Below are 22,918 nucleotides of genomic sequence, written 5' to 3'. Positions count from 1 at the left end.
ATACCTCAAGACAAATACAATTGGAAACAAAATTTTCCAAAATCTATGGGATGTAGCAAAAGCAGTTACAGGAGGAAAGTTCATAGTGATAACAGGCCTTCCTCAAGAAACAAGAAAAATCTCAAACAAGCTAACCTACCACCTAAAAGAATTAGAAAAAGAACAAACAAACCCCAAAGTCAGCAGAGGAAGGAAAAAATAAAGATCAGAGAGGAAATAAATAAAATAGAGCAAAAAAATATAAAAGTTCAATATAAGAGCTTGTTTTTTTGAGAAGATAAACAAAAATGATAAACCTTTAGCCAGGCTCACCAAGTAGAAAAGAGAGAGGACCCAACATAACAAAGTAAGAAATGAAAGAGGAGAAATAACAACCAATATCACAGAGACACAAAAAATCATAAGGGAATACTATGAACAGTTATATGCCAAAATACTGGACAACCTAGAAGAAATGCACACATTTCTAGAAATATACAGCTTGAGAAGACTGAGTCAAGAAGAAACAGACCGCATGGGAGGGAGGGAGACGCGAGAGGGAAGAGATATGGGAACATACGTATATGTATAACTGATTCACTTTGTTATAAAGCAGAAACTAACACACCATTGTAAAGCAATTATACTCCAATAAAGATGCTAAAAAAAAAAAAAAGAAGAAGAAACAGACCATTTGAACAGACAGAGCAGTAGACATGAAATTGAATTTGCAACTAAAATATTCCCAGCCAACAAAAGTACAGGACTGGATGGCTTCACCTGTGAATTCTACAAAGCACAAAAAATAAAAATAATACCTATACTTCTCAAACTATTCCAAAAAACTGAAGAGAAGAGAATACTCCCAAATTCATTTTACAAAGCCTCTATTACCCTGATACCAAAACTAGACAAATATGACACACAAAAAATGAGAAAATTACAGGCCAATATCTCTAATGAACATAGATGCAAAAATCCTCAGCAAAATATTAGCAAATCAAATCCAACAATATATAAAAAGGACCATACACATTAAGTTGGATTTATTCCAGGGTCACAAGGAGAGTGCAACATTCACAAATGAATCAATGTGATACACCATGGTAACAAAAGGAAGTATCAAAATCACAAAATAATCTCAATAGACGCAGAAAAAGCATTTGACAAAATTCAAAATCCATTCATGATAAAAAAACTCTCACCAAAGAGGGTATAGGGGAATATATCTCAATATAATAAAGGCCATTTATGACAAACACACAGCCAACCTGATACTGAATGGTGAAAAGATGAAAGCATTTCTGCTAAGATCAGGAACAGGACAAAGATGCCCACTCTCACCACTGCTATGTAACATGTATTGGAAGTCCTAGCTGCAGCAACCAGACAAAAAGAAAGAGAGAGAGAGAGAGAGAGAAGAAGAAGAAGAAGGGGGAGGAGGAGGGGAAGGGGTAGCGGGAGGGGGAGGGGGAGAAGGGAAGGAAGAAGGAAAGAAAAGGTATCAAAATTAGAAGGGGAGAGGTAAAACTGTCACTATTTACAGGTGACATGATACTTTATACAGAGAACCCTGAAGTCTCCACCCCAAAACTATTAGAACCAATAAGTAAATTCAGCAAGGTTGCAGGATACAATATTAATATACAGAAATCTATTTTGCTTCTATACACTAATAATGAAACCTAAGAAAGAGAAAGTAAAACAAAAAATCCCATTCAAAATCACATCAAAAATAATAAAATACCTAGGAATAAACTTAACCAAGGAGGTGAAACACCCATATTCTGAAAACTCTAAAACATTGATGAAGGAAACTGAAGATGATACAAAGAAATGGAAAGAGATCCTATGCTCTTGCATTGGAATTAATATTGTTAAAATGCCCATACTACCCAAAGCAACCTACAGATTTAACACCATCCCTTTCAAAATACCCATGACGTTTTTCAAAGAACTAGGACAAATCATTCTAAGATTCATATGGAACTACAAAAAAGATCCCAAATTGCCAAAGCAATCTTGAGAAAAAAGAACAAGCTGGAGATATAACCCTCCCAGACTTCAGACTATACTAAAAATCTACAGTAATCAAAACAGAATTGTATTGGCACTAAACAGACACGCAGATCAATGAAACACAATGCTGAACCCAGAAATAAGCCCATGCACATATGGTCAATTAATCTAAGGAGGTAAGAATCTACAATGAATGGAGAAATAGTTTCTTCAACAAGTGGTGCTGGGAAAACTAGACAGCACATGGAAAACAATGAGATTAGAACATACCCTCACATATACAAAAATAAATTGAAAATGGCTTAAAGACCTAAATGGAAGAATGGAAACCATAAAACTCCTAGAAGAGAACATAGGCAGAAAATTCTTTGACAAAAATCACTGCAGTTTTTTCTTGGATCAGTCTCCTAAGGCAAAATAAATAAAAGCAAAAATAAACAATTGGGACCTAATTAAACTTAAAAGCTTTTGCACAGGAAAGGAGACCATTGACAAAATGGAAACACAGCCTAAGGAATGGGAGAAAATATCTGCAAATGATTCAACTGACAGGGGTTAATAACCAAAATACACGGACAGTTCATACAACTCAATATCAAAAAAGAAACAACCCAATCAAAAAATGGGCAGAAGACCTGAATAGACATTCTTCCAAAGAAGAGATGCAGATGGCCAACAGGCACATGAAAAATGCTCAGCATCACTAGTTATTAGAGAAATGCAAATCAAAACCACAATGAGGCATCACCTCACACCTGAGAGAATAACTATCATCAAAAAGTTTACAAATAACAAATGCTGGAGAGGATGTGGAGAAAAGGGAACCCTCCTACGCTGTTGGTGGAAATGTAAATTATGCAGCCACTATGAAAAACAGTATGGAGGTGCCTCAAAAAACTAAAAATAGAACTACCATATGATCCAGCAATTCCACTTCTAGGTAAATATCCAGAATAAATGAAAACACTAATTTGAAAAGAAACATGCACCCCAATGTTCATAGGAGCACTGTTTATAATAGCCATGACATATGACATGGAAACAAGCTAAGTACTCATCAACAAATGAGTGGCTTAAGAAGATGTTTTATATACATATATATATATGTGAATGAAGTACTGTCATTTGCAGCAACTAGGATGGACCTAGAGAATATTATGCTTAACCAAGTAGGTTAGAAAGAGAAAGACAAATATTATATCAGTTATCAATTAATGTGGAATCTAAAAAATAGTACAAATGAATGTATTTATAAACAGAAATAGACTCATAGAAATAAACTTGTGTTTACCAAAGTGGAGAGAGAGGTGTTAGGGACAAATTAGGGGTATGGGATTAACAGATACAAACAACTATGTACAAAATAGATAAGCAACAAGGATATACTGTATAACACAAGGAAAGAACTACTATCTTGTAATAATCTATAATAGAGTATAAAATGGAAACAATACTGAATCACTATACTAACATAATCTTGTAAATCAACTACACTTCAATAAATAGTAGGTTCAGTTACGCAAGATGTATATATTCTAGAGATCTGTTGTACGACATAGTACCTATAGTTAACAATACTGCATTGTGCACTGAAAATTTTGTTGAGGGTACATCTCATGTTATGTGTTCCTACAAAAACAACAAAGGGGCACACAGAAAATTAGAGGTGATAGATAAGTCTATTACCTTGATTGTGATTATGGTTTCCAAAGTGTTTGCATATGTCTAAACTAACCAAATTGTACACATTAAATATATTCAGTTTTTAATATATCAGTTTTATCTCAAGAAAATTGTTCTAAAAAGTTAAAAAAAAAAGATGAGCAAAAATTAACAAAAATTTTTAAAAAGCACTAGAGAAAATTAATGATATCAATCGGCTTCTTTGAGATCAATAAAACTGATAAACTCTGACCATACTGATGATGCCAAAAAGAGAGAAAACACAAATTCCCTAAATCAGAAATGAGAGCTGACATCACTACTGGTTCTTACACATATTGATGATATTAAAGTGGTGTCTGCAAGGTTTTCCCTATTTAAACTTACTATTTTCCTTATCCATATTGTATTTGTTTGAATAAAGTCAGTAAGTTATGGTAACTTTATAAAAATTGAACCATTAATTGCATATATTTTCATTCATCATCAAATGTGTGACCTTTGTGTACCAGAGCTTCAAGCATAAATTGCTTACTGCTACTCATGCAGTGACATGTTTTAAGGTGGCTGGTGATTATAAAAAGATTTTTTTTTAATGTTGGCAAATATACTCCACTATATTTACATTCTCTCCCTTTAGCATTACTAATGCATCTTGATATTACAGGTAGCTTCTTATAAGTTTAATGAGCATGTCTCAAGAGAATGTGGAGCTTATCACACTTAATACATCATTTAGCCTGCCCTAAATATGATATCTTGAACTTAAAACTTTTATGTCTGAATGGGTTTCATGAATTGAAATCTCCCAATTTAAAGATTTCAAAAGGCTTATTGCATAAGGACACCTTTGTTATTAAATAGGTTTGTAGAAACCCACTCTTTTGATGGCTTAATTATAAATGGATTTAATTTCATGGGCTAGATGCCAAACTCAGAAATTGACGGGGGAAATGACTGACAAAATGTGCTTTAGCTTTTGTAAAACACAAACATTTAATCACACAGTTTGTGATAGCCAGCTAAAACATATGTATTTTTTTCATTCTTATTTATCCTGCTTTCAGGATTATCTTTCACCTTTATAACAGAATTGAATTTCCATGTTTGATGTGGTGATCCCAAACAAGCAAAACTTTTGGGGGGAGAATTTTGTGGATTTAAGTTCTTTCCTGATTCTACCCCTCATTAGTTCTCCTTTTTAGAGACCAATAAAAATGATATCTTCCCACAAAATATCAGAATAAGATGTGAGGGTCTATCCTTTATAACAATATTAGAGGACATTTCAGGCAGCTTTAGAATTAAAATTGAACAACTGCCACATATAAGTTGTTTGTTCCAGCTTTCTATCTCTGGGATAATTTCTATACATTTTGTAGACATGAAGTTTCATCCCAATAAAGAATTATTTCATCCCAATAAAGAATAGCATCTTGCATTAATAGCTGATGTGATTAAGAATTTCAAAGTTAAAATAACTTGTTGCTGGACTATAAGTCAAAATATAGTACAGCAGACATGTTCTCTTAATAAGCAAGTTAAAATCAACCAACTGCACTCCTCGTCCCCATATGCTACCCAGTAGTACAGGGATAAGTGAGAAAAATGACATCAGTTACAGAAAATACGGAAACCACATGTTTCCTGTGCAATGGAAGGTAAAGTTAGTTTGTTAAATTCAACCCTTCTATAACCTTCTATAAAGGTTATTTTTGGAAAATAGGAAAGCCATGTTGTTATATATATTTGCCCCATCTCTGCGCACTTTTTAATTTTTCTTTTCTATTATTGGAATTTTGACTTCATTGTAGTTTTTTTTTTTAACATCTTTATTGAAGTATAATTGCTTTACAATGTTGTGGTTGTTTTATTTTTAGATTCCATATATATGTGTTAGCATACGGTATTTGTTTTTCCCTTTCTGACTTACTTCACTCTGTAGGACAGACTCTAGGTCCATCCACCTCACTATAAATAACTCAACTTCATTTCTTTTTATGGCTGAGTAATATTCCATTGTATATATGGGCCACATCTTTTTTATCCATTCATCTGTCAGTGGACACTTAGGTTGCTTTCATGTCCTGCCTATTGTAAATAGAGCTGCAATGAACATTGTAGTACATGACTCTTTTTGAATTATGGTTTTCTCAGGGTATATGCCCAGTAGTGGGATTGCTGGGTCGTATGGTAGTTTAATTTTTTAAGGAACCTCCATACTGTTCTCCATAGTGGCTGTATCAATTTACATTCCCACCAACAGTGCAAGAGGGTTCCCTTTTCTCCATACCCTCTCCAGCATTTGTTGTTTGTAGATTTTTTGTTCATCTTGGTTTTTATATTTATATAATCACGTTTCTGCAAATAAGTTTATTTTTTCCAAAAAGTATACCTAACTGCACCATGTTTTTTGTATTTTCCAGAATGTCTAAAACAGTGTTGAATACTAATGTTTCTTTTGTCATTTTGATTTGCAATGAGATGATTTCAATCTTTCACTTTACAGTATGATCCTGTTTGCTATTCAGTGACTGGTGTCTTTTACCAACTTTAGTGTTTGTAGAATGTTTTAAAGCTTGCTAAAATTTTTGTTTGTTGGTTGGTTGGTTGTTTGATTTTAGAAATGAATGTGCGACTTCCCTGGTGACGCAGTGATTAAGAATCTGCCTGCCAATGCAGGGGACACGGGTTCGATCCCTTGTCCGAGAAGATCCCACATGCTGTGGAGCAAAACTAAGCCTGTGAGCCACAACTACTGAGCCCACGTGCCACAACTACTGAAGCCCATGCACCTAGAGCCTGTGCTCTGCAACAAGCAAAGCCACTGCAATGAGAAGCCTGCGTACCGCAACGAAGAGTAGCCCTCGCTTGTGGCAACTAGAGAAAGCCCGTGTGCAGCAACAAAGACCCAATGCAGCCAAAAAAAATTTTAAAAAAAGAAATGAATGTACAATTATTATTCTTTTCAGAAACATTTATATATATTTTTAAAATACTGAGGCTAAAAAAAGGATATATTTTAATTAGGTATTTAATAATGACTGGATTTTTAGGATAAAACCTATTTGTTGATAAAGAATTCTTGTAATGCATTATTTACTTTTTAAAATAATATATTTATAAATTTGCATCTATGTTTTGTTTTAAACTGAGCTATAGTTTTCTTTTTCATGCTGTGCAGTTTGGATATTGGTACCAGGATTATCGTATTTTTACAACATTAATTGGGAATTATTCCATCACTTTCAATGATCCAGAAGAGCTTAAATAATTAAGTTATCTCTTATTGAAACCTGGAAAGAAACCATGGTTGACTTCTTATCCTACTCCCTGTTCTGAACTAGCCCAAATCTCCATAGTTAAAGCAAGAGTAGAAAGGTCAGGAACTGAATTCACTCCAGGCTCAGACCAACACATTGAAGGCACCTTTTCTCAGTCCTTGCTATCTTCCATGCAGCAATATCAATCAGTTAGAAGAACAAGTGAAATAGAATGAATGACACCTACATGATTTACTAACTACTCCTCCCTGACCAGAGTCAGTGAGAGAAGAAATAGGCGGGCACTATCCCATACATTCACAAGCACACATGCTGTGATTTACACACTTATACAAAACTTTCCTCCTTCTCATTCTGCTTTTGATTCCAACTCTTGTTTACATCCAATATTCCTTTCTGGTTGGTCTATGGTACAGCTAAGTTTAGCCCATTAGACTGCCTACTTCTGTGCCCAAATTGGTATTGAATATCCATCTCTTGTTTTAACTTGTGATTATAATATATTAATGATTTGGTGGCTCCAGGTTACCTCATTTAATAACTGCAAAGTCTTTATTTGACCATAATTCTAAAGTTAGTTGGTGTTCTTTAAAGTGTATATTAGTCATATTAAGTTTCTGAGATTAACTTTTATAAAGAATCAGATGTTTACTTTCCATAACTTATAATAGTAAACCAGATAGTGTTAAACTAACTTCATTTTTTGTCATTGTCATAATTTCTTTTCCTTTTTGGGGGGGAGGGTTGTGGTGTGGGTGGAAGACTGCTTTTCCTCAGATGGCTAAGTCTACTCTTTTCTGCTATACTACAATGTACACTTCAGCTCACGTATATTTTATAGTCAGTTTTAATTCTATAGATTCAACCGTGAGTTCATCTGACATTAGGAACATTTTTGTTATTTAGCACTGCGTCACTTGCAAATCCTAACTTCTCCCACTTCACAATTCCACATATGTTTGGTTTTATTGAAGGTAACTGAATGGTCTCCAGAATTGTTGTGTCCTCTCTTTGAGTTCCCTTTATCCTCACCATCAATGCCCACGCTTCCTCTCTCCCACCATCTCTTCTCTTCCTCCTCCTCAGTCTCCTTCTTCTGTGTTTGCTTATTTTGTGTCTTTTGCTCTGTTTATTTTTGTTTCTTGCCATTCCAAAGAAGAGCCTGACAACAAGAAGTAAGCTGTTTCTCTTTGATCAGTTGGCAAATAGAGCACTGGATTAACTGAGGCTTCTCTTCTTCTCTGTTTGCTTCTTATGCTTGAAAGGCTGACTCTTTGTGATATTTCTCCTCCTACCCTTTCCTCTTCTTCCATTTATACTTTTGGAGACTTTCAGTTACCTGAGGCTTTTGGAAGACTAGACTCCAGGTTTCTGAATTAGCCACGTTTTATTGTAACATCATCCACTAAGATGATAATGTGGAAAAATACAAAATGACACTCTTATGTTTTAAACTGATATTAATATGTCCCATGGTTAAATATACTTTTTGTTTTACTCTCAATATTTTAGAATTGACCTATGACTGCTTCCTATTTTACATACATTTTGGATTGCCAAATCTCTGTTTTTTGACTTGCTTTACTTTTGTGTATGGCTTTATAAGCAAGCACAATTATTGATACAATGTTAAATATACATATATATGAACTATATCATCAGGAAATGGCTTCGCAAAGTGATTTTTATGATACTGCTTTTTCTCATCAGCAATATTAACAGACAAACCTAATTTGTAGAAGTCAATTGGTTTATTTTGACATTTTGATGGAATAACTTCAACTATTTTTGAGCCAGAAAAAGTCAGTGTTTAATAAATGGGCTCAGTGAGATGTTTTCCTGGGGTGGTTTCTCATTTCTAATTATTTATTGCCAACAATTTAAAATACCTAAATCCAGAATGATTCAGGACTTTACATCCTTCATTACAAGAGTACTGGAGCTAAGATTACAAAAGACAAAAGTTCTAATGTCCATTTAGGCATGTCATAGCTCTTAAAATGATTATATATTTGAAAAGCCATTTGGATCTCATTAAAAATGAAATGGAAGCTATGAAAACTGAAAAAAAAAAATTCATCGGGTAAGTGTTCTCCTAGGTGCCTTCTAACTAAACCCTGTTAAGACAAACTGTATGTACAAGGTTCCACCTAAAATATTTTAAGCATAAAAGAGAGATTTTAATCATAAAATAAATACAAGTTCAACCTATCTTTCATGATTTTATTTCTTCCTTATCCCATGTCTTTGGTTATATTTAACATTTACTATTAAAAATGTATAATTATTTAAAAAAAAAAAGGAAATCAATAACCATGTGGCAGAACTAAAGAATGTTCACCTGTTTTCTCTAGTCTTTGAATATAAATGGATTTTCCAAATAACCCACAGTGCATCATTAGTCACTAAATTATACCATCTCATTTACCAGGGGCATCATGGGTAAACTCAACATCCTATCCCTCATGGAACACGAAACAAAAAGTGTGATTTCAATGTGGAATTACAAGAAACAGAAAATACATCTTCTCAATTCCAGTGATATGTAATTTATTACTGATCTAGTTGTTAATGTTTTAAAGTTCATAATGAACTGCAATACAGTATATATATCATTTTTTTTATTAGAGTAACTAATATGGTTGCAGAGAAGTATTTTTTCCATTCTTTGTCTCTCTCGCTCTCTCCCCGCCCTGCCCCGCCCTGAATAATACAATCCAAGAGTTGGAGGGAGTCTTAGAAGTGATCCACCTCAACCCGCTGCCACATTTATAGCAACTCTAGCAGTCATAGCGTGAACTGTTCCTATGAAACGAAGCATACTATTTTCCAGGGTAACTCATAAATTAAATTCTGCTATTTTCATAAAAGTATCTCTATATTGAGCTTAAATATGTTTAAAATGTTAGATTACTTTTCCCTAGATTTTTATTTGAAGTTAAGTAAAGTCAAATTCCTCATTTTATTCATTGAAGATAAATATTTATACTCATTAAATTGCCTAAATATTTACATATAAAATTGCCATCTCCTCCAAAAGTTCTTTAGATGACATAATGAACAGAACTTTCATCATGTGGACTCCTCAACTGAATATCCATTTAAATACAGGATAAAATGTGCTGTTGTTTACATAATGTTGTACACAATTAATAAAATTTAAAATTGCATTTCTTATGACTGCATATAATTACCATAATTTATCTGTGTTAAAATGAATTTTATTATGTGTATATTATGTATCAATAAAGTTTAAAAATATACATATAAATATGTATACAAATCTCTATCTCTGTGGTTATAACCCCTCTCCCATTCATACTTTTCATTATTATACTCGGTTTTTTTTCCCTTTGTTTTCATAAGCTAGCTAGAGGATAGTCTAAAACAAAACTGAATTTCTCATCAACTTCATTAATGTACAAGATGCACAGGGCAGGAAAAAAGAAAGATCAGAATGATAAAACAGTTAAGGTTAAAATACATAAAAGTCCTAGAATGTAGGAACAATATTTATTTTCAAGTGTCTATGGAATAGTTACAAATATTAAACATGAAGTAGCAGACACGGAGAGTGTCAATAAACCTTAAAGGAAACACAGGCCAATAACAATACAAAGTAAATAATTTTTTAGTTAAGAAAAGCCTAACCAATTTCAGATAAATATGGATATTTTAAAACTCTCCTGTCAGGTAAAACAAGAATAAAAACTAGAATTTCTGAATATTTTTTTAGAATTCTACATATCAAAAAATAGGAGATGCAGATAAAGCTTTAATTGGAAGGAACTTTAAATGATTTAACATTTAGCCTTAAATAATTCATCATTAACCAAAAATGATAACGTACTAGTAAAATAATATAAAAATTAAAAATAGAAAAGCCAAGAGACAGAATAATGAAACAAAAAGCAGAAAATAATAAATTATAAAACATAAATTAATAAAATTTGTAAACAAACACCAGATTTAGGTTTAAGAAGGGAAAGTATAAAAAGAGACTTAAATTTTTTGAGTAGTTACTACAGGAAGAGTGTTGTACCAAATACTATACACACACCATCCATGACATAGTATAATTTTAATTATTTATCTTCCCGAGTCAGAAAACTTAATCTTGTCAATACAAATATAGTCCAACTCAGTGATTTTAAAGACAGATAAATAATGTAAGCTCACTAGTGTTAGCGTCAAGAGGTCCATCACTTTTATTTTGTGTCAGTGGATGGCACAGAATAGGATATGAATAGAGAATCAGTGAATGAATGAAGTTGAAAATTCAGAAAAATTTCCAGTCCCCTCCTCACTGCCAGAAAGATATTATCCCTGTCTCAGTGTCCATTTGCCTCGGTTTTATCCTGGCATATATATCATGCAGTGTAATTTACCTCAGCTATTTCTCTGGTTCTCCCAACAAGTTTAGTGATCTAAATGGAGGCATACTGTAGTCTTGTCCAGGCAGAACGTTTCACCCTGAATTCTAGGCTGTCAATTTACCTTATATCAACTTCAAGACCCCTTGCAGAATCTTTGGGCTCTTTCTCTTTCAGCTAATTTATATTCTCTTCCTGGAGCAGAGGTGACATATTCAGTTTCCCCAAACCATGCTTGAGACCCATGGATTCATGGGACTTTATTCAGGCTCATCTCCTAAAGCAGCAGCACGGTGCTGAAGACTATAGACCTCTGATGTTACTTCTGGGTTAAAAACAGCTTCATCCAAAGCTACCTTTGGCTTCAAAATTTTAGGATTCTCTGGCAATTAATAACATTTATTCCTAGTCCATGGCATGTCCTAATATTAAAAGAAAAATCACTACACCAGGTTTTTTCCCTTTTGCTAAATTCTAACTAGTATTTATTTTATCTACCATATATATACCATGGAGATCTTGAGAGGAATTGATACCTGCATATACAGATGGTTCCTGACTTAACAATGATTCAACTTACGATTTTTCAACTTTATGATCTTGAGAAAGCAATATGCATTCAGTAGAAACTGTACTTAGAATTTTGAATTTTCAACTTTTTCTGGGCTAGTGATATGCTATGTGATACTCTCTCCTGATGCTGGGCAGTGACAGGGGCCAGTGGCAGGGAGCCATAGCTCTCCGCCTTACTGTCGTGAGGGCGAATGACCCTGTACGCTTACAACAATTCTGTACCCATGCAAGTGTTCTGCTTTTCACTTTCAGTACAGTATTTAATAAATTACATGAGATAGTCAACCCTTTATTATAAAATAGGCTTTGTGTTAGATGATTTTGCCCAACTGTAAGCTAATGTAAGTGTTCTTGAGCACATTTAAGGTAGGCTAGGCTAAACTATGATATTCAGTAGGTTAGTTGTATTAAATGTATTTTCGACTTACAGCATTTTAAACTTACAATGGGGTTATCAGAATGTAACCCCATCATAAACTGAGGAAGATCTGTATAGACAAATGGAATAAGATGATTTCAAATAATTCCTTACTTTTCCTATTGTAGATTTACAGAGGAAAAAAATGATATGGAAACTAATTTTGGAGTTTAAGAAAAATTTGGGAAATATTATATTTCAAATCTAGTGGTCTGAAAAATGGCCTGAGAAAATTATACTATATGAAGGTAAAATATAGGAAGGTAAGCCTGATAGCATCTATCACTGGGAAAGGGCATTCTCAGGATTCTCATAGTTGCACATAGAATGGGGCCCCATTTGTCAAATGTATTCCAGCAGGAAGCAACCTTTATCTTAAAAGACCCTGATACTCTGGTGAATTCATACCTGAGATACGTCATAGTGAAAATGCATATATTCTTGTAAGAGTTTATTTTCTGTACACATAATACTTGGTACCTCATAGTGAAATAAAATTATTAAAGCTTATACTAGTTTCTGGAAAAAATGCAGACATTGGAAATTTAAGTAATTACAGTAAGTCCCCTACATACATATGAGTTCCATCCCAAGAGGGCGTTTATAAGTCCAATTTGTTCGTAAGTCCAACAGAGTTAGCCTAGGTACCCAACTAACACACTCAGCTATACAGTACTGTACTGTAATAGGTTTACAATACTTTTCACACAAATAATACATAAAAAACAAACACAAAAAATCAAGAAAACATTTTTAATTTTACAGTACAGTACTTTGAAAAGTACAGTAGTACATAGGAGCTGGCATTGAGTGAACAGGCAAGAAGAGTTACTGACTGAAAAAGGGAGAGGAGGTGGGAGACGGTAGAGCTGAAGGATTGTCAGCAATAGGAGATGGAGGGCAAGCTGCAATTTCACTCATGCCTGACACTGATGGCACAGGTTCTGGTTCCTCGCTGGATTCGATTCCATCTACCCTCTTGACAAAACGATCCAGTGATGCTGCAAACTTCGTGGACCGTTCTATGTTCAGGTCCTGTGCCTCAAAAAGTAACAGTGCCTTCTCAAATAGAACTAACTTTCGTGACTGGACATGCGAACCCACGTTTGCATCTTTGAAAGTTTGCAACTTGAAAGTTCGTATGTAGGGTACTTACTGATACACACTTTTCCGAACTCTGATTATTTCAACTCCTTCTTGTAATGTGACAGGGTTTAAATTAAAACACGTTTCTTCTGTGTTTATTGATACCTTAGTATATTCTACGTGAAGTCTGGACACACCTTTTCTTTTTCATTAACATAGTGAGTCTCCTTCTGACAGCAAACCAGATTTCCTGCTAAGATATCTAGTTTACCCGAGCTTGACAAAGTTTGCTATACTCTCATGATTATTCCACTGTGGTCATTCTTCAGTCAGCACACAGCTCATTTCTGAAAGTAAAGCCCTCTTAAGATAAATGTGAACTTTCTGTCTCTCCTCTCAATCTCCCATCGCTCTCCTCCCCCACCACCTGCCCTCTCTAATGCTGGTTAGATCTTTTCAAAATATTCTGAGTATATTTTAAAAAAGAGATCATTTGACAAACTTTTTGGCTATTGCAACTGAGCCATTATTTTCAATGATTTCTATAACTCGAGTTAGAAACAACTGCTAAAACCAATATAAATTTCTGTAATGAAGAAGAAATTAATTTACAGAAATGATAACTTTTTTGTGCCTTTTCCATACCTCTGGAGGAAAAAAGGTGTTTATAGTTTTGACTTTTTACCAGAATTCTACACAGACAGGGATAACTAATGAAAGAATCATTAGTGGAGGGTATTTAGGCTAGTAGTTCTCAAACTTTAGTGTACATCAGAATCACCCAAAGGACTTGATAAAACATACATTGCCGAGTCCTGCCTCAGAGTTTCTCATTCAGTACATCTAGGATGAGGCTCAAGAATTTACGTTTTAAAAATGCTTTCAGTTGATGCTAATGCTTTTATCCCAGGTACCGGGTTCTGAGAACCACTGATTTAGGCTCTAGTCAAAGAAATCTATTATGTAGTTCCTAGTGTTTTATGTACATCTTTTGTAAATATTATTTAAGGAGATACTGATTTATATAACAGGGATTTGATGACTACTCCACATGCAAGGATAAGTTTTGATCTTTCAGGGATTGCACTGTTGGTGAATTATCCAGGCTTATTACTTTTTTTATATACTTTATTGTTATTTTATAATTCTTAACTTTTGTCTTATCTGCTTCCAATGGAGTAGAGAATTTACACAGATCCTTGTGTAAGATTAAGTACTAGACAATCTGGGAGTAAGTTTGGCTGCATTAGTTTATTGCAAAATATGTGTCCTCATAATAATGACCTTTAATCAGTGAACACCAAAAATTGTGTATATTCCTGGGACATTTTAAAGTTACATTCTAAAGGAAAGAAAGAAAGAAAGAGAAAGAAAGAAAGAAAGAAAAGAAGGAAAGAAGGAAAGAAGGAAAGAAAGAAAGAAAAAGAAGAAAGAAAGAAAGAAAGAAAGAGGAAGTGAAGGAAGGAGGGAAGGGAGGGAGAAAATATTCCCCAAATTAGTTGCCTGGAATAGTCAACTCAAATTAATTGAGTTAATAATATTTTAACAGAGTGTATGTACCCAATATCTTGTAATAACCCATAATGGAATAAAACCTGCAAAAAAGAACAGAATCACTATGCTGTACATCTGAAACTAACACAACATTGTAAATCAACAATACTTCAATAAAAAAAGAAAAAATAAAAATAAAGTGTAAATTTTGTTAATACTCTCATTTTATATCATCAGTGACAGTACAACTTTCCAATTAAAGATACTTTTTACTCAAGAAAAAAATATTTTAAATGTTAAGTTGCACACTAAACAATTTGACATTTTTATTTTCAGTTCCTCTTGGCATGGTATTTCTATGCTGATTTGGTCCATTACATCTTTGTGGGCTGATGAATACTGTGTAATTCTGTGTGGATTCCTCCAATACACAGGCATTTTGCACTGGAAGCACAACAGATCCAAGTTTGTGTTTGTTGGCCTTTATGATCTGTGAGTAACATACAGCTCAACTGAATTCCAGTACACAAACATGAAAAACAAACAATGGAAAACACTAGTATCATTTTTGAGTGATGAAGTATCTGGACACATGTGAGCTCTTAACGTATTTCTAGCCACTTGCAGGACACATTGTTTTGTCTATTTGTGAAAAACAGTACATCAGAAGGACTTTGTTTATTTTACTTAAATGGTTTAATTTTTTGATAGTCAGTATGTGTTGAATGTTAACTGAACTTTAGTAGCTGGGGTATCTGGCAAGTTAACAAATAGCTATACAAACTGGCAATTCAGTGATCAAACAGTAGAAATCTTCAAATGATCCCACTCTTTTCTGTGGTCAGAAAATGCCAGTGAAATTAGAATTAAATTATGTGGAAATGTAGTTTTAAGGTAGCATATTTATATAGAACCCTAACCATTTACTAACATACATTATCTGTTTTTTTTTTATTTAGAGAATAATTTATTAGTTTCTATAATCAAACCCATGTAGATAAGACCTTACATATTTAATACAGTGTGTTACCCCTGTACAAATGGAAAAAATTATGTTTAACGTTTTTAGACCAATATGGCTGTGGATTTCCGTACAATGCCAACCCAACACATTACAACTGAGATATGTCTCCAAAGTTGACAGCACAGCTAAAGTTTCCAAAAATTCAAATTATATATATATGTGTGTATATATATATATATATATATATATATATTTATTTATTTATTTATTTATATAAAAAGACCAATAGCACTATGTTATGCATCAATAGCAGCAACAGCTTTTCCAGTGTTCCAGTGTTTTCCAGTGTTCCAGTGTTTTGACAGGGTTTCTGCAGTCATCTGAACAAAATTAGAGAGACATCCAACACACTCCATTAAAAAAAAAAAAAAAAAGGTAAAAAACAAAACCTCAGAAAACAGCAAAATTCTCTTACTGTTGTGGTACCTGACACCATTTTTTTTTTTAATTAGCTTCTCAATTACCATCTGGAAAGAAAACATTCTAGAATAACGCCACTGAAAACAGATCTGATAAAGCACGGTCACTACTACGTAACATAAAGCAGGTACAAGATATTTTACATCATACATTATCTCTTGATAAAATATTCTCTTTTAAGTTGGAGGGGCATGAGGCACCAAATACTGTAACTTTTTCTAGAAGGGTTTCATGAATAATAGTAATGAGCATTTATACATCATTGATTTGTTTCATTTATTTCTGTTTGCAGAAAATACAAGAGCAGTGTTTGTAAACTTTTCATTTCCATCCTCTCCATGAAGAAGCAAGCAAAGTTTATTTGTTGCTTTTGTTGGTCTAACTATAAAGTAATCATTTTAAAAGAATTTTTAAATGCTTTCAGTTACTGAAATTGTATTCAGTAAAGCAAATCCCTCCGAAACTGGCCATTACTTCCCAATCACTTGGTGAATTGGACCATTATGAGGTCCCAGCCAGTCAACGGGAAAGATGCTAAGAACGAAGTAGAGACACTGAAGTCAAAGGTAGAAGGGAGAAAAAAAAAAGTATGGCTACAAAAGAGTTCCTGTCAAGGAGAAAGTGTTCAGATGTACACCTATTAAAAACCATGGCTTGACCTGATTCCATCTTTCGTTCGGGAATGGCATGAAGGAAATCTTACTAATCTCAAGAAATACCCAACTGTAGGTCCACATTTTACGACATCCTGGCATCAGTCGGTGTAGATTGGATATCCTAGTAATGCGCTCCAGTTATTTACTCTCTTTAGACCAAATGTATAAACTGCCCTTTGTTTCCACACAATCATTCCACTGTTTGGAACTTCTGGTAGCACTAAAGTTCACTCCCTTTTGGAAACTGATACGTTGGTCACAGGAGCTTTTTCTACCCTCTATACCTCAAATATCACTGTAGATCAAAACATACAGTAGAGAAAAGCATAAACGCGACTGGTGTTTGAAAATGCCAAATTTATGCTCCTGTAACCACCCGCTTTCCAATTTCCTCTCCAGGCAGACTTGCAAGGGTCATTTTGAGACCTCTCTATTCTTTTTAGTTCCTCTAAGAAGAACTTGTTTTTCTTGTTGAAAGGGAAGAACGACTTTTGCAGATTTTTCTTATAGGATAAGAAAATATAAGATAAAATAGAATAGAAAAGAAGCACTTCTCCAAAGGCGGCAACAACAACACAAAGGTGGAAAATAACTGTTTAGTGACACATTACTAACAAAAACAGATAGTGAGAGAAAAGTATTTCTTTTTCAGTAGAAGTAATGATAAGCATGACAGTGTTTCTATGCACTACACTGGTGAGGTTATACTAAAAAAGCCCGGCTCTTCTCAGATTAACCCCACCCTGGCCAAAGCAAACAGTCTTCACTCTCCTTCCTGAGCTAAGATACACAGATATTAATAATTGCACTGTTTGCCATTCAAGACCACTGTGACAAAGAGATGAGTAGATGACACATATGCTTTTAGAAACTTCATGTGCTGTTTTTCATATTGTGATTTTCCTAACCTTATAATCTCACATCGATATATTAATATAGCATTCGTTCATTTATCAATTATTCAGTAAACATTACTTGAATGCCCCATGTGAAAAGTCTGAACAAATGTTTCCACCAGTAAAGTATTTCCAACAGAGATGTGGGAAAAAAAACCCAAACTATTGTTTTATGTTCTCTTTTCTAAGGTTCAGAGAGGAGAAGAAAAAGGAAACAGACACACAGTACACTATCAAATTGTTCAAATGGGAAATTCAAGTAGGAAGAAACTTCCAATGAATTCAATTTGAAAATGGACTGTAATAAAACAACCAGGGGAAAAAAAAAAGATCAAACAGAATAGAGGCCACATGTAGAACTGGAACAGATAAGAGTTAAAAGACCTGGTACTTCTAGTGGAATTTACTAACTTTCAAGAAGATGTGTACGATACTGTCCTACTACCTCTTTTTGTAGCTAAAGTAGGTATCTAATATTTACTAGTTTTCCCAAATATAAGTTATACCAAGAGGAAATATGTGCAGTGTTTAAGAGCACAACTGATAGTGCAAGGTTATCAATGCTTAAATCTTGGCTCTGTTACTTACAGCTTTGTGGCCTTAAGAAAAGTTACTTCAATTCTCTGTGCTTTCATTTCTTTATCTGTGAAATTGGGGCAATAACTATACCTGTCTTGCTATAAGGATGAAGTAAATTTGTACGTGGTAAGTACTTAGATGAGTGCCTGGTACATCACCAGTACCACATAGCAGTTAAATATGATTATTTTCTCCACATTTTTTTCATTCGACTCTCTAAATGAGGAACACCACATATCAATCAACGATAAGATATATTGTTTATAATCAGGACCACACTAGAAAATTTAAGGCACCAATCATAATAATAACAATAATAACTACTATATACAGAGAGAGATTAGCTTTGCCAGGCACTGTCCTAAATTTGTTACATGCTACATATAATGATCATCTCACCCTTAGGGAGTAACTATAATTATCCCTATTTTGCATATTAAAAAACTGAGGCATCCTGAGATAAGCTAATTTACCCAAGGCTATAGAGCTAGAAAATGGTTGAACTGTGGTTTGAATCCAGACACTCTGTCTCCAGAGCTTGCACTGTTAACTTGTAGTATCGCTAAAAGTACCATATAGATATAAATATTTATATCTGTGGTAATTCAAAGCTACTTAAAATGTTAACAAGAACATCCAGTTTTTCCAATACTCTGGATAAACAGAATTTTATTACACATACTTTTAATGCACCATTAAATTTTCTAATAAACTTTAAGTCTCAAGCTTCCTTACTAATCCTGCACAGTAAATTATATTAATATATTTGCCACAAGGTGGCAAACTTCACCAAGAAGTGCTCATCTTTGTCAGGTGCAAAGACCTATCATTATGTACCTTACAATAGAGCCAGAAAAAAAAAAAAAAAAAAGATGAAAAGCCTTCTTTGAGTGTTTTCTGTAAACAAAGATATTTAACCTTCATTTAACCATGATCATTCTTGGCGGAAAACATGCAATAATATTATTCAACTCATGTTCAAAGCTACGCCTTTTGTTTTTCTTTATTAAAAGCATTGTACTCTGTTTTATAGATTCAATATTCTGCTCTCAAGATCAAAGCTCTGAGTCTGGCATTGTGATGCTTTCACATGAAATATTTTGATTACATAGAGATTACGTATCCCCTGGGAAAAGCATTCTTTCAATGTACCTATCCAAATGGGTGCTTTGGGTGGAAATAAACATTTGCATTTAAACTGTTCTGTGGCCTGTCAACATCACTATGGCCCATCAACACTGTCAGGGCATTAGCAGGAGACTAAACACTGGGACAAAGCCTTGATAAGTGGGATGGACTAACTGAACCTATGAAATCAGTCCTTTATGGGCAGATTCCGAGGGCTAATCCCATGCAGAAAAGACTAAAAGTTTGACCTGTTTTACATTCATAAGTACAATGATATTAAAATGTGGAACGTCAAACACTATGAAAGACATTATGAAATATACCTACCTCTTATCAAAATATAGCCTATTTTTCAAATTACAGTTCTAGTAGGATCCCAAGGCATTGCTTGCATTTTAAAAAGTTGGGTATGGTTAAGAAAGATTTTCATGTTTAAGTAACAACGTCCTGTGAGTGATAGGGTCTGCTCAGCGAGCTGTCAGTTCCCTTTAAACCGTACAGAACAACTCCCAGACAACTATAGGTTGGTCCCTCTGAGTGGTGGGGTCAATGAAAAGTCATGTGTGGCTCAAACTTTCTCACCCCAGAATCTGAGAGGCTGAATCTGTAGAACTCACGGCTCTGGCCAGCTCTGGAGTGGAAAATGGATTTGAGAGATTAAACCTAAATCTCTTGCGGATGAAGACAAGGAACTAAGTTCAGGACTACTGTGCTGGCTGAGTGAGGATGCAAAGCTCACATCGAACCCTGCAGGCCGTTATCACTGGGTTGAGGTCTCAACCTCGAGACCCTTCTTTGTTTTCACTCCTTAGGAAGGAAAGGGAAGTTTTAAGATGCAAAGCTTTTTAATATAAACTTTAAAAAAAAAACTTTTCATCTGTTTACTTATATATACAAGAGGATCGAGTTGGGATTTTTTCATTAAGTCCTGTTTTTCTGTGCTCCAAGAGAGTCTCACTTCTGTTAAAGATTCTGTTAAAAATTAAAGCATCAAAAGGTCTGCCAGAATTCACAGACTGGAACCAGGGTTCTATCTCTGGTGTATCTACATTCAAACGATTGCCTTAGGCCATGCAGTGGCTACGGAGTGTGGGTCTTCGGAGGTCAACCGCTGTGATAATTGTTAAAATAGGAAGAAGTCAGTATTTCACAGATTCACAGTTCTTATGTAATTTGTGAAGTAGTAAATTCAGTGGAGCTTTTGGAAATTTTCAATAATACTGTTAAGAGTGTACCTGGATGAAGATTCAGATCAACCCTGCTCAGTGGCTCCTCTCATGATCTCTGTGGTAGAGACTTCCCTAATCGTCAAAGACACGTGTCTGTTTCTTGTCACTTTAAGATAGGCTATGATTAATGGGGAAAAGCAGAAGAAAGAGTATCTAGGGCATTTCCACCGATAGTGAATTGTGAGACATATTCATCGAATAAAACAAAAATCTGAATAAACTGCATTTGTTTCAGAATTTATATCCAGTATTCACTGCTTCTTTAACAGTTATTTATATTCCGATTGGTTTTTATGAAATACTTTACTAATATAAAGGTGTAGTGATTGAGGTTTATATTCAAAAATTAGAAGGTGCAGGTTTTAGAATGGCAGGGTCAGTAAAAATCCCTCTCTCTGTGAGTCAGGAAGGGATTTTTTTAGTCCACAATTCGCTTTCTGTATCCCTGTCGAGCACTGCTACGCCCAAGGCTGCAGAACTAGTTACTAGGCATATTCAATTTCTCTTTCTGCTGTAACTAATTACCATGAACTTGGCAATTTGAGATAACACAAATTTCTTATCTCACAGTTCTATTGGTCAGAAGCCCCATGGGACTGGCTGATTTGTCTGCTCTGAGTATCACAAGGCTAAACTCAAAATGTGCGCAGGCAGAGTCACATTCCCTTCTGGAAGCTCAAGGGGAGAATCCATTTCCAGGGATATGCAGGTCTTGGCAGGTTCAGTTCCCTGTGGTTGTAGGACTGAGATCCTTACACCCTTGCTGGCTGACAGCTGAGGATTGCCCTTAGGCCCTAGAAGGCTTTCTCCAGTCTCCCACGTAGTCCCTACAGCTCACAACCAGCAGGGATAAGTCAAATCCTTCTTAAGCCTCATCTCTCTTGACCCCTCCTCTGCTGCATCTCTCACTGACTCTTCTGCCTTTCTTTCTCACTTTTCCACCCGATAACCTCCTTATTTAAGGTCAGCTGATTAGCAAGCAACCTCTCATCCATCAGCAAAGTCCCTTTTGCCATGTAACATATCTGGAGGCTTCAGGGACTCAGGTGGACATCTTTGCGCATGGTGGGGGGGTGGGTAACGGGGTGGGGAGGTGGGAGAGGTGCATTATTCTGCCTAATACACTAAGGGTGATGGTCCATATCTTGTAAGAGAATTATTCCATCAAAAACCATGTTTTCATTATTACTAGGTCCTTGTTTTATTTTATTTTAATGCATGTCTCTATTGTTCTCAGGTGTACTTGTTTAGAAACCCTAATTTAGAAAAACCGTTTTGGAGTTACTTGCATTGATCTAAGAATTTTCTAAACATATTTCCTCCAATCATCTTCTTTTCAGGAAACCCAGTGAAAGATTAAGTGACTTTCCCAAGATCACCAGCAAAGGAATGACACATTAGTTCCTAAAGAAAATGAAGCTTTGATGCAGTGAAAGTGTAACCAGAACACAATTAGATGTCTCCCGGGCAACTGCCCTTCCCATCACCCCAGTCCAACCGACACCTTCACATCTACAACAGGGAGCACCAGCAGAGCTTCTGTGAAACTGATGGCCTCACCTTCCTCTAGAGGCAGAATAGAATTTATAACAAAATTGAATTTAGCATTTGGTAAAAGTATAATTCAGAAGGCTGTGGTGAAATGTTCAAAATGAAGAAGAAGAAGGTTTTATGGGGGAAGTAGGGAGTTCAGATTAAGCCCAAACAAGCTGAACAGCCAATAAGGATGGTGACAATGATGATGATGATGATAATGGTAATAATAATAGTAGCATGTTATTGCTAAAGAGTGTAAACTCATTTGACATGTTAGGCAAAGTGCTTAGGAAAAAAGAGACCTGGGCTTCCCTGGTGGCGCAGTGGTTGGGAGTCTGCCTGCTAATGCAGGGGACACGGGTTCGATCCCTGGTCTGGGAGGATCCCGCATGCCGCAGAGCGGCTAGGCCCGTGAGCCACAAATACTGAGCCTGCGCGTCTGGAGCCTGTGCTCTGCAACAAGAGAGGCCACGATAGTGAGAGGCCCGCGCACCGCGATGAAGAGTGGCCCCCGCTTGCCGCAACTAGAGGAAGCCCTCGCACAGGGGCGAAGACCCAACAC

At 35.1% G+C, this 22,918-nt stretch overlaps 1 long non-coding RNA gene across 1 annotated transcript in view; it reads right to left on the bottom strand.

Moving 5' to 3' along the window:
- Positions 1-3,800: 3,800 nt before the first annotated feature.
- Positions 3,801-22,918, bottom strand: part of LOC309631838 — a 51,861-nt gene continuing 32,743 nt past the window's right edge. The window contains exon 2 of the long non-coding RNA XR_014246599.1: positions 3,801-22,658. This is a non-coding gene — a long non-coding RNA (uncharacterized lncRNA). The remainder of the gene's footprint in view (positions 22,659-22,918) is intronic.

Source organism: Balaenoptera borealis, assembly GCF_965194805.1.
Source record: "Balaenoptera borealis genome assembly, chromosome: 7".
In the NCBI taxonomy this organism is placed as follows: Eukaryota; Metazoa; Chordata; class Mammalia; order Artiodactyla; family Balaenopteridae; genus Balaenoptera; species Balaenoptera borealis.
The sequence above is the reverse complement of the archived record's forward strand: the minus strand, read 5'-3'. Positions and strand labels throughout refer to the sequence as shown.